Source organism: Mirounga angustirostris, unplaced genomic scaffold (assembly GCF_029215605.1).
Source record: "Mirounga angustirostris isolate CCGP_5_RB_7025 unplaced genomic scaffold, mMirAng1.0.hap1 SCAF_12, whole genome shotgun sequence".
Taxonomy (NCBI): domain Eukaryota; kingdom Metazoa; phylum Chordata; class Mammalia; order Carnivora; family Phocidae; genus Mirounga; species Mirounga angustirostris.
In genome coordinates, this window is record NW_026991720.1 from 88,422,177 (window position 1) to 88,434,670 (window position 12,494).

The window sequence follows — 12,494 nt, forward strand, 5'->3', positions numbered from 1 at the left end:
TTGATATTTTACTTGGGCATTGATTTTACAATGAAGATAAATAAGGGAGCCATTTAAGGAACATTAGTGGGGGACTTTGAACTTCAACTTAATGGCATGACATGAAGAATCAAGTTCTCATTTTGGGGAAAGAGAGCCAAAATTACTAAACACCTGAGTAATCTGTTCTTAAGCATTTTCATGAATATTAGTAAGAAGGGTAGCATATATCAACAGCAAATTAGTGGATGAAGAAGAATGGATCAATGATCTGGAGGACAGGGTAATGGAAAGCAACCAAATTGAACAGCAAAAAGCAAAAAGAATAGTAAGAAATTAGAATAGGTTAAGAGATCTCTCTGAAATCATCAAGTGTAATAATATTCATATTATAGGGATCCAAGAAGAAGAAGAGAGAGACAATGTGGTTGGAAAGCTTATTTGAAGAAATAACAGGTGAAAATTTCCCAAATCTTCAAAAGGAAACAGATATCTAGGTCTAGGAAGCACAGAAAGCCCCAAATAAGATGAACCCAAGGAGGTCCATACCAAGACACATACTAATTGAAATGGCAAATATTAAAGACAAAGAAACAATCTTAAAAGCAGTAGGGGAAAAAAAGCAGTTACATAGAAGGGAAAGCCCATAGGCTATGAATTGATTTTCAGCAGAAACTTTACATGGCCAGAAAATTTGCATGATACATTCAAAGTGCTGATAGGAAAAGACCTATAACCAAGAATATACTATCCAGCAAGGCTGTCATTATTAGTAGATGCAGAAAAAGCATTTGACAAAATTCAACATCAGTTCATAATAAAAATTCAACAAAGTGGGTTTTATAAGAACAATGCCTCAACAAAATAAAGGCCATATATGACAGAGTAGAGAACCCAGAAATAAACCATGCTCATGTGGTCAATTTATCTACAACAAAGGAGGCAAAAATACATGTAAAAGAAGCTAGGAAGGGGAGTCAGATTTTAGCTTAGTACTTTACCAATTTGGGGTGAATTTCTTGGCTTTTATATGCCTCATTTTTTCATCTATAAAATGGGAATAATACATAATGTGTGCTGTTGTTGTGAAGATTAAATGCATAATAGTCATTTAATCTTTTCCAAAAACTAGCTTTTAATTTCATTGATTTTTTTTCTCTCTATTGTTTGGCTGTTCTCTATTTCATTGATTTTCATTTTATTTTCAACTATGGTCTTTTTTCTTCTATTTTTTTAATTTAAATTCAATTAGCCAACATACAGCACAACATTAGCTTCAGATGTAGTGTTCAAAGTTATGATTTTCATTCTTATGTTTTAAAAGATTTCATTTATTTGAGAGAGAGAGAGCGTATGTGAGAGTGAGTGGGGGTAGAGGCAGAGGGAGGGAGAGAATCTCAAGCAGACTCCGAGCTGAGTGGGGAGCCCGACTTGGGGCTCAATCTCATGACTCTGAGCTCATGACCTGAGCCAAAATTAAGAGTCAGACACAACCAACTGAGCCACCCACATGCCCCAATTTTCATTCTTATTTTTATAATTTATTCTACTTTGGGCTTAATTTGCTCCTTAAGATGGAAGCTTATGTCATTTCTTTCAGACCTTTCTTTTTTCTTAATATAAGTACTTAGAGTTATAATTTTCCCTCAGCAACTGCTTTTTCTAAACCTTCTGACATTTACAATAATTTTTTTCTGCCCAGCTCCAGGCAGCAAGATGCAAACTCACCTCCCTCTCTTTTCCCTTCTTTTTTTTTTTTTTAAAGATTTTATTTATTTGACAGAGAGAGACACAGTGAGAGAGGGAACACAAGCAGGGGGAGTGGGAGAGGGAGAAGCAGGCCTCCCGCGGAGCAGGGAGCCCGATGTGGGGCTCGATCCCAGGACCCCGGGATCATGACCTGAGCCAAAGGCAGACGCTTAACGACTGAGCCACCCAGGCGCCCCTCTCTTTTCCCTTCTTTCTTCCAGTCCAGAGAGCAGGAAGAGGGAGAAGCAATGAAACACAGAGTGCCACAGGCTTGTGTCTGACTTTCAGCTTTATCCTGAGTAGCTCCCAGCTAAGAGCAAATTGCTAATGTGAAATTTAGAAAACACAGATGAGCAGAGTGAAATTCCATTCAGACACTCTTAACCAGGTGTGCTTTATGCACAATAGCTCAGAGGCCTGTACGCTGTTGCAGTGGTTGGGGAGTGCAGGATTACTGAGCTATCCAATTTTGCCAGACTCCTCCTTATGGGTCTTTCTTGGCTGAATCACAATCTGACCAACGCAAAGCATCTGCTAGTTCCCCTAGCCTCTAGACCGAACAGCATCTAATAGGTATGCATGAACCTGGGCTTCTGCTGAGGACATGAGAGGAGGCTGAGCTCACAGTGGCCCTGATAGTCTGAAGCTTGAAACCTCAGAATGTCTTTATCACTCAGGGGTGAATACCAGCCCGTGAATGGAGAAGGGAAAAGAACCTGGATATCCTGGGGCCTAATCTCATTCCTGTGCAGTGGTTGCTTGCTTTATTCCCTGGGTGTGACTAATTAGAATTATCCTGCTGTGGTTTTCTTTCCTAGGAGACTGAGTCTTAATCTCAACTATAATTCTGACATCTTGCAATGATTGTGCACTCAAAAATGCTCTATTTAAATTATTCGGGCTGCTATAAACTTCAAGTGGTTGGTTGTTTCTGCAGAAGCAGAAATTTATCTTTCTAAAAATGTGACAAATAATTAGTTCCTTTATTTTACATTTTTGGTTAAACATTTATATTAGAGCTATTTTTTTGCAATGATATTACTGAGAAAATGTTCTAATATAGCTTATTTTGTTAGCAAAGTTATATGTGCACATGACTTCCTATATTGTGCCTTATAGTTTTTTGTATAAATAAGCTTTTGTTTTAGTCCCCGAGACATTCTAAGATAATTGACAAAATTTATAAAAATTGGTTCAATTAGTTGGTTCACACAATAAACACTGAATAAGCTATTAGCCTAAATTTTCCATCTTCCAACTATTGCAACATATATACAAAACTTAAGCTCCCTGATTTATCAACTTATGGTGTTCATTCAACAAAACTGAGTGCCTGCTTGGCTGTTAGCCCTGGGACATTGTTTCGCACAAACACAAAGTGACTGCTTTCATGGACCCCTGACCAATAGTATATAAGTAAACAAGCAAATTAAAGAAGAAAATTTCAAATAATTTTCCCTGAAGCAAAATGAAGTAATGTGATGCAGTGGAGAGTTCCTGGTAGGCTAGTTCAGAAATTCAGCCACGTGAAGACCTGTGGGAGAATTCCAGATGAGTGAACAGTTAGAGCAATGTTCTTGAGGCAAGAATGCATGTGACTGAACCAAGCCTCCAGCACCTTCATTCATTCATTTGCTCAACCAAAGAGAGCAACCACAGGGCCCCAGCCTCCATCCTGGAGTCTGACTTATCTCTGCAAATTTAGGGAAGTCACTCTTTTCTGTCGGCCATTATCCCTAAAATGCCTAGGGTCACACCCACGTCTCCATCTGTGGTTATTCTGGCTCCTCAGTGGGAAATCTACATCATTAAGGCTTGCTTGGCTCAGTTATGCATCTCCTTCCTTGCTTTTCCAAGAAGGTCTTTTGTTTACACACTTCAATGCCTGATACCAGTTGGTTGTTAGGTTCATTCACTGGCCCTTCAGCCAAGCCTCTCCATTTAGCCTTCTCGCTCTTTCTTCATAAATCTATTACTGCCAGTTCCATTCCATTTACGTTGACATGGATGGTGGTAAAATACTGAGGATAGAAGGGATTAAAAGCACAGACCTTCAGAGTTGAAGGAGAAGTCTGCATTGTCCTTTGTGAGACATGTGGTTTCTGTGGCCAAGGCCCCTGATGCTCTGCTCTAAGGAGCCTGGACAGGGAAGGATCTGGAAGCTGTTGAGGCTCTCAACATTTCCAGTCTAATTCCTTTCCAAGTGTTTCAAGTTGTGCCATACTCTTTGGTTGTTCACTGCCTAGACTACATTTCTGAAAAGTTTACAAATAAAGTGCCAAGCCTTTTCTGACAATTCCTGGGGAGTTTCCAGATTTGTTCCTTGGTCAGCACGGCACTGAAGGTTTCTTTCTTTGTCTTGACTGTGTGGCTTTTGAAGGTTTATTTTCTGGAAAACTTGATGAAAAGGAGATGTGATTATTAGCCAGGGACCCCTGAAATGCAAGAAGGCCTTTGTTTTTCAAATATCTCTGGAATCCATCCACTTCATTCCCTTACCACCACTTGAGTCTACCATCTCCTCTCACCAGGACTACTGCACTAGACTCAAAACTAGTCTCCCTTCATTTAATCCATTCTCCACTCAGCAGCCAGAGTGTCCTCTTCAAAATGCAAGTCTGATTTTTCCCTGTCCATGGTTAAAACCTTTCAATGGTGCTCCTTTGCTCTATGAAAAAGATTAAATGGATAAATTCCTATATGTTTTGGCCCCCTCATTTCTGTGGCCACCCTTCCACACCTGTTTCTTTGCTGTGCCATCTTGGGCAATTTACTCAACATCTCTGGGCTACAGTTCATTCCCCTGTAAAGTGAAGAGAATAACACCTATCAGCAGTTGAGATCATGTGTGCAAAAGCTCAGCACATGTGTGGGAGGCACAAGGCAAAGAGGAGACAATCATGGTAACTCCATGTGGTTCCTCATCTCAGCACAGATTCAGAGCTAAGCAGCCATTCATCCTGGGGCCAAGGACCCATCTTGTGTGGAATAGCTCTGACCCACAGGTTCTGATTCTACCAGGTGAATCCCCACGGTCTCAGGGTTTCCAAAATGGAGGAGGTGGTCCAGGCTGGAGAGATGATGGAGGAGTGAGTGCTGAACCTGGTTACAGTCATGATACATCAGCCTGATGCTTATTGGCCTTGTTCTCCTTGGGCCTCCTGTCTCTAGGTTGCCGGGGAGGGTTCCTCAGGTGTAGTCCTCAGCCTTGAGACTAAGCGGTCATCTTGGTACTGCACAGTCATTTATTATTTTATGCCATGTCAAACAGCCTTGAAAAGTTGATTAACTGCCAGAAAGTCAAGGCTCTGTTTCAAGGATGGCAGAGTCCACTTATCAAGGATAAGCTTTTTGGTCCTAGGTGGACAAATTTCCTCTAGCATCTTACAGCCTCCTAGTGACTCCTAGTTTCCCCATTTCAGTTTATTTCTTGAGTTGGAGCCAATCCATAACTCCACCTTAAAATAGCAGTGGCTGGCCAGTATTCTGGCCAGGCCTGATCTGCCAAAGGAGAGCACCCACAAGCAGCCAGTCCTGGTGTTGGTAGGGACCCTGCAGTACATGAAGTCATGGCTGCAGTACTGTGTAGATACTGACCCGTGGCAGCCAGTGGCAGAATTTCACTAGGACACCCTCACATCCTCACACATTAAGTGCAAGCTCCTCTGCTTGCCTTTTTTTTAAAATCCAAGTATAATTAACATACAGTGTTATATTAGTTCCAGGTGTACAGGATAATGATTCAACAGTTCTGTGCATTACTCAGTGCTCAACACAATAAGTATACTCTTAATCCCCATCACCTATTTCCCCAATCCACCCACCCACCTGTCCTCTGGCAACCACCAGTTTGTCCTCTGTTTTTAAGAGTCTGTCTCTGCTTGCCTTTTAAAGAAAATCTCCAGCACTTTCTACTTGCTAGACACTGTCTAAGCATTTTATGCATAATAACTCAATTAATCTTTACCACAAATCTATGAAGTAGAAACAATTATGACTCTTACTCTACAGACGAGGAAAGAGCCACTGAGCAATTGAATGATTTACCTAAGGTCACTTAACTAATAAACGACAGGCACTCATTCCAGAGTGCACAGTTATTATCTAGCCACCATCTAGACTGCCTGACCACATGAACTGAACAAATCAGTAAATTTAAAGCACTCACAACAGGACCAACAGTGCCTGGCACAGAGTGAGTGCTCGGCAAATGTGTTTCCATTCGTGTAGCAGCACCACAGAGTAATGATGAGAAGTATGGGCTCTGAGCCAGGCAAGCAGCTTGCCACCAGATATGGGATCTTGGCAGGCTACCTCTTTTTCTTTCAGTTACCTCATCTGTGAACTCGCAGTTATTTCCCAGGGTCATTGTTAGTATTAAATGAGTTAATATTTGTCAAGCACTTAGGACAGAGCCTGGAACTTACTAGATGTTGCATTTTCTAGACCACACAGAGGTACACATGCACACGATTGCAACAGCATGGGCATGGACTTTGTGTTCCTGAGACCTGGATTTCAAGTCTTGGTTCTTTTATACTATCTGGGTCATGGTGGATTAATAACCTGTCCTGTCTAACCCTCAGTTTCCTTACCTATAGAATAGAACCAACATACTATTTATACAGCTATTTAAGAATGACATGAGATAAGGTATACATCAAAGCACAGAATTAGTAAATGTTTTTTCTTTTCTTTCCCCTAGCAGGTCTCTTCTTGTGTCTCACAAACACATAAGCTAATTTCTACTCTCAAAACTTTGCTACTGTGTCACCAGCAATGCTCTTTAAAAAAAAATTTTTTTTTTATTTTTAAGTAATCTCTACACCCAATGTGGGACTCGAACTCACAACCCCAAGATCAAGAGTTGCATGCTCTACTGACTGGGCCAGCCAGGTGTCCCAGCCATGCTCTCCTGTTTCCTGTTCTCCACATCACTCTCTGCTCTGCCACCTTGGGAATGCTTCCAGCTCTAACTCTCTCTAATATTCCGGGGTCCTTGGAAATTCTTAGAGATGTCTAATTACAACAGTTTTGGATTTCTAAGGGGCCAAAGCAGACCACAGGTCAGTTGCCATTTTCTCAGATCTTTCCACACTGAGAGGACAAGATAGTGTGTGTGTGTCTGTGTGTGTGTGTGTGTGTGTGTCTGTATGCGTCTCTCTGTGTGTGTGTGTGTTTGTCCCTCCCAGACAGGTATGGGCCCTATTCTGCCCACTCTGGACATGCAAATTCTGACTGCAGTTGTCATGGGGCCATGTGGGATACAAGCAGTGCCAGTCTCTCCTTTGGTTCTATCTGTAGGAATGATTTTACTTTGGAAATATAAAAACATCTAAAAGAATTAAGTAAGAAGAATTTCCATTTCTTTGATACCTGCTTCAATTTGCCAACATGCTATATGCTCCTCATTCAAGGACCGTATCTTCTTCCTCTTGTCCACCAATCACATTTAGCAATTAGATTCCTATATTTATCAATCCCATTTAACCTGACATGATTCACCCATTAAGTCTTCAGGCCAAGACAAGATAGTTTAGAGGAGTAAGGTTCCCAAACCTAGATGAACGTTGGAATCTTCTGGAATGCTAGAAAAATCAGGGTGAGTTACCATTCCACACCTACAGGCAAGCAGGGGCTCTGCAGCCAGAATGTAGAGATGGAGGCTATGTCCAAATACTGGACCTGCATGCAAGTGTGGCCATGGCTCTCTCTGCCTTGTGGTTCCACCTGTACAGTGGAGATCATTGTACCTGCCCTCCCATCTAGTGGCATCATTGTGAGGTACCAGCACCGCCCACGAACACAGGGCATTTCCAGCTCCCTCAGCCATGTGTGTAACCTCAGTTTGGCACTCAGTTTGTTGGCACTGGAGCAGGGGTGGAATCATCAGAGTTCCCAACAACCAATTGAAAGTAAGTTCAATGATTCCAGGTAGCTCTCTAACCACACAGAACAGTAGAAACTTTGGACAAAGTAATACATTTGGTGGTGGCGGGGGGGAACATCTCTGCCTGAATAACTGAATTTCTCCTTTGTTTGGATCTTGATTGGGCATAGGGTTTGCATTCTCAGGAATGAAACCCAAAAGAGAGAGGGGTTTCAAGTCAAGCAAGAACACTTGCTTGACTAGGTTTTCTAATGCAACATTTCTTTTCTTCCCTTCCTTCCAGTCTTTATTTCTTGACTATGGTTCTTTTACTTTCTTTTTGAAAAATTAGCCCTTTTATATCTGAGGCTTTCATGTGAGGCTCCCACAAGTCTTGTTTGGAACTAAGTTGGCTTTAAGAAATGTGTAACAAGCTGTGTCCCCCAAACTCAGCTTCTGGAGCAGGACCTTAATTACAAGAGATACAGAACAGTGTTCTTTGGATTTACCAAATGTACTCTGTGGATACTCCAACTATACATCCTTACATCAAGCGTATCGCCAAAGTCTGGGGTTCGGTGATTTTCTTACAGATATTGGGCATGATAGCCCTGCTACTACATGTAACACCTGACACTTTCTTCCTTGCCTGCTGGTGCCTCCTGGGCTGTCTCCATTGCTGCTGACGCCAAAAGTGGCCTTTTGAGGCGTCACCTCCATGCTGGTGTCCACCACTGCCTGGACCAAAGCTGTGCCTGCCCAGGCTGAAGCGTGCTAACATCTGCTGTGGCTGCTTTCTATAAACTCGGGATGTTTGAGTGAACGGCTATTTTAGTTGTTACTTGCCCTTTTATTCCAACATCCTCACCTTAGGACTCAGGCACAAGTTCTTGGGTGCTAGGCCAGAAGACATCTGCGTGACAGTCACTATGCTATTTCCAAAATCTCACCAGGACCACCCCAAAGCACACCTTAGTCCTGGTCCGTTGCCAAGGAACTTTAAGTGGGTGTCCTCCCCTTTGTCTTCCTGTGGGGTGAGTCTTCCTAGGAGACTGCTGTCCCTCAGGAACATATGCCCGTGGTAGGCCCACCCCACAAATCATCCAGGCATCCTCAGACTTAAGTCTAAATCCTAATGGTGAAAGCGGTGCTAGTTAGCTTAAGCCCAGGCCCCAGATACATTGTAATAAATGAATAATTGGAAAAATTAATGAACAAAAGAGTGAGAAAGTAAGAGAAGGAAAAGAAAAATAGAAAGAAAATTTTTAAAAGTTAAAGATTTCGGACAGCAGATCTTTTTTTTTTTTTTTTCGATTTTTGAATAGTGGGCCTTTATTGGAAAGCAGATCTTAATCCCAGTTCTAAACTCTCTCATTGAGTCATGGCAGGGTGGGGAAGGCAGAGGAAGAGAAGAGGGGAGATCCCACCACTTCGGTATAAGTATCAATAGCTAGGTGTAGGAAAAAAAAAAAAAACCACAAGCAAATTGGAGGGCTAAAGCTCTCTAAGGCTGAGTAAGGCCGTTTGCTCATGCCTGATTCTCAGGAAATTAGGAGCCCCTGGGGAAGGCAGGCAAACAGGAGCAAGCTTTGACCCCTTGTCAATTTATCACTCGGATAAGAGAGCCTTGATACTTATTCTGGGATTTCCCCAGATCATCTAATGGCAATGACTTTTTAAAAAGCGTAATTTCATATATGCTCCTTGGAGGTTCTGTAACTTCCTGGAATAAGGATTCAGATATTCAAGCAATGAATTTGAGATGCCAGAGCCTCTTTAACATTGCCCCATAGCTTAGCAACCCCAAACTGGCATAGTGCCACCCATGTAAGGCTTGGAAAAAGTCAGAGAAGAGGCCCTCTTTGTCAGTCTTTGTGGTGAGATGAGTCATCTTGTTACTGAGTACAGAAAGGCCTGGTAAACAAGCTACTTACCTCCTTTGACATTTTGCTTCATGGTTGGAAGATCTCAGGCTTCCATATACAGCTGGGTCAGTATCTGGAAACATGTAGGCCTCCAGCCTGGCCCACTCCACATATGCAGAGCTGTCGGTATAAGATCATAAGTGAACGTGAACACAGAGAACATGCGCCTGCCCGTGGTCATCTTCACAACTTGGCCCCAGCCTGGCTGCCATTAAGGGAAGGGTCGGATGCTGGCCCCACTCTGCCTCTCTTCCATCTTCCTTTTACTATTCTGGCTTTGCATTCACCCATCCTGCGGTAGCCCTTGCATGCCTCATCCCCCTTCCTTTAGGAAGAGGTCAGAGGGCTACTGGAGAACAAATACTGGGATCCAGGGTTAGGTGGTGTTTAATAGTTGCTGGTGAATGAACCAATAATCGGTTCTAAATATGCACATTAAAAATATATATATATAAATAACAATTTCTCTACCCCTATTGCACGGGGGAGTTAGGATCGATATCTTGTTAAAGTTTAAGGAAGATACTCTCTTATATGTGATTCCAGAATTAAATTAAAGAAAATTAGGAGGAGAGGGGCGCCTGGGTGGCTCAGTTGGTTAAGCGACTGCCTTCGGCTCAGGTCATGATCCTGGAGTCCCGGGATCGAGTCCCGCATCGGGCTCCCTGCTCGGCGGGGAGCCTGCTTCTCCCTCTGACCCTCCCCCCTCTCATGTGCTCTCTCATTCTCTCTCTCTCAAATAAATAAATAAAATCTTTAAAAAAAAAAGAAAGAAAATTAGGAGGAGTTTTATTTGGCTAGGGTAGGGGAAAGGGATGGTTGGGTAGAAAAGGGAGAGACTTGGAGAAGGGGAAGAGTTTTCCTTGGTAGAGTGGGGGTTGACATCTGCTGTTCTACCCCCTCCCAAATAAGTCCTAAGAGCCAACTCCCAATTCTCAAGGCAGGCTTGGTAGATGGATCTTGATACCTGACATTGACAACCCACAGTGCTTCTCCCCAGGGTCTGCTGACTCTAAGCATATTTTTCTTCCCCACTGCTAGGCTCTTAATGTTGAATTCATATGTTGAAACCCTAACCCTTAAAGATTATGGTTTTAGGAGGTGGGACCTTTGGGAGGTGCTTAGGTCTGAGGGCAGAGCCTTCACAAATGGGATTAGTGCCCTTATAAAATAGGCCCCATAGAGATCCCAGGCCCCTTCTACCATGTGAGTACACAGAAGAATGCTCTATCTATGAATCAGGAAGAGGATTCTTACCAGACCCCAACCTGCTGACACCTTGATCTTGGGCTTCCAGCCTCCAGAACCATGAGAAACAAATTTCTGTTGTGTATAAGCCACCCAGTCTCAGGCACTTTATTGTAGCAGCCTGAATATACTCAGACAACTACTATCTTCTGTCTTCTTTCCAACTCAAACTTTGGGTCAGACTGAAAAGCTAGTTTGGACCTACTTTCCCGATGGATTAAAGCTGCCTTGTTTCAGAACCTATAGGCACCCACCTGCTAATATAGCACCTTTGTAAGAATTAGAAACAGGGGCTCTTATGACTGTTTTTGCTCCACAGGTGCATGGATAAGTGAAGGAAGATGTTGCTTTATGTTAATCAGGAAAATATTCTGAATCAGTTCGGTTCTGGCAAGAAACCAATGACAACTTAGAACTGAATAATTGAGGAGAGTGTAAGGAACACATCATTTACAAAGGTGTGGGCAGGATTTAGAGAAACCCACAAGAAATGGCACAGCACCCTGGGGCTAGCAATGGTGGGTATTCATTACCATCCCATCCTTGAGGAGCAAGAGGAGAGAACCCTGTGCTCAAAACCTGAGAGGATCTATAGTTACAGGAGCTGTGACCCTCGGTAAAGGGAGAGAGACCATTGATGGCCACCCAGTGGAGAGGGAGCTGAGAGAAAGTAAAACTCTTCCCTTTGATCTGACCAGTGCCTCCTATTGGTAGAACCAGCCAGAAGGTAGGGTCGAGGAATGCAGTCCATTCAGGCCAGCCACTCAGGGAACAGAGGAGGGTGAGGTGTGGGAACTGGATCTAGAGAGGCAAATGGAAAACATCCAACACAGGTGCCCCCTTCCTCCAGGCAGATGTGCCCCTGTCCAGACACACCTAAGGAGTGTGCATAGATCACATTTCAGCCGCACTTCCTCTCCTTGGCCAGACACCCTTTTGCAGGGCATAGACTACACAACCATATGTGGAGGTCCTGACCTTTGAGGACCATACCCCTTTTCATGTGCAAAAATTTTATAAAAGGAACTCATGTCCCAAAGGTAAATAGAAAAAAATAAACCATTCCAAATAGATGTCTCCTCCAACCATATTTCTGCTCTTCTTCCAATTCTGCTCTACCTTCTCCATAAACTTCTTTCTTTTCTCTACCAAATGGCACAATCATCCACCTGGTCCATGTTCTCCCTTGTCTTCCACATTCAAACAATTGGTTATCAGCACATTGGTTCCCCTTTAGAATCTATCACCTCTTCTCTATCACTATTATATTGCCACAGGTCATTATCCTCTATCCCCAGATTTACCACTACAGTCATTTCCAAACTGAGCTCCCTGTTACTCACACGTATCCCATCCCACTTTTCTTCCACTCTCACACCATGGTCAGAGGTATCCTTCTAGATAGCACTGATAGGATTGCCTCATCCCACTGCTTAAAATCCTTCTGTGACTTACCTTTTCCCCTTAGGCAAGTTCAAATACATCAGTCTGACAAAGAAGACTTCATAAGACCCTGCCCCCACTAATTCCTCCAGCCTCATTGCTCACCACATCCTGCATGTTCTCCTTACTCCTGAATGCTGACCCTCTTGCAATTTCTCCAAAGCACCATGCTCCCTCCCACCCCTAGGGCTTTTCCTAGGCTATTCTCTCTGCCTAACATGACTTCACCCCTTTACACCACCCAACTAATGTCTATTCCTCCATCAAGGCGTAGGTGAAGT

The 12,494-nt window shown here is 43.0% G+C and overlaps 1 long non-coding RNA gene across 3 annotated transcripts in view; it reads right to left on the reverse strand.

Annotated features, from left to right (window-relative positions):
* Positions 1 to 12,494, reverse strand: part of LOC123835684 (uncharacterized) — a 282,269-nt gene that overhangs the window by 93,254 nt on the left and 176,521 nt on the right. For all 3 annotated transcript variants that reach the window (XR_010406596.1, XR_010406594.1, XR_010406595.1), the window contains one exon: positions 9,532 to 9,642. This is a non-coding gene — a long non-coding RNA (uncharacterized LOC123835684). The remainder of the gene's footprint in view (positions 1 to 9,531; positions 9,643 to 12,494) is intronic.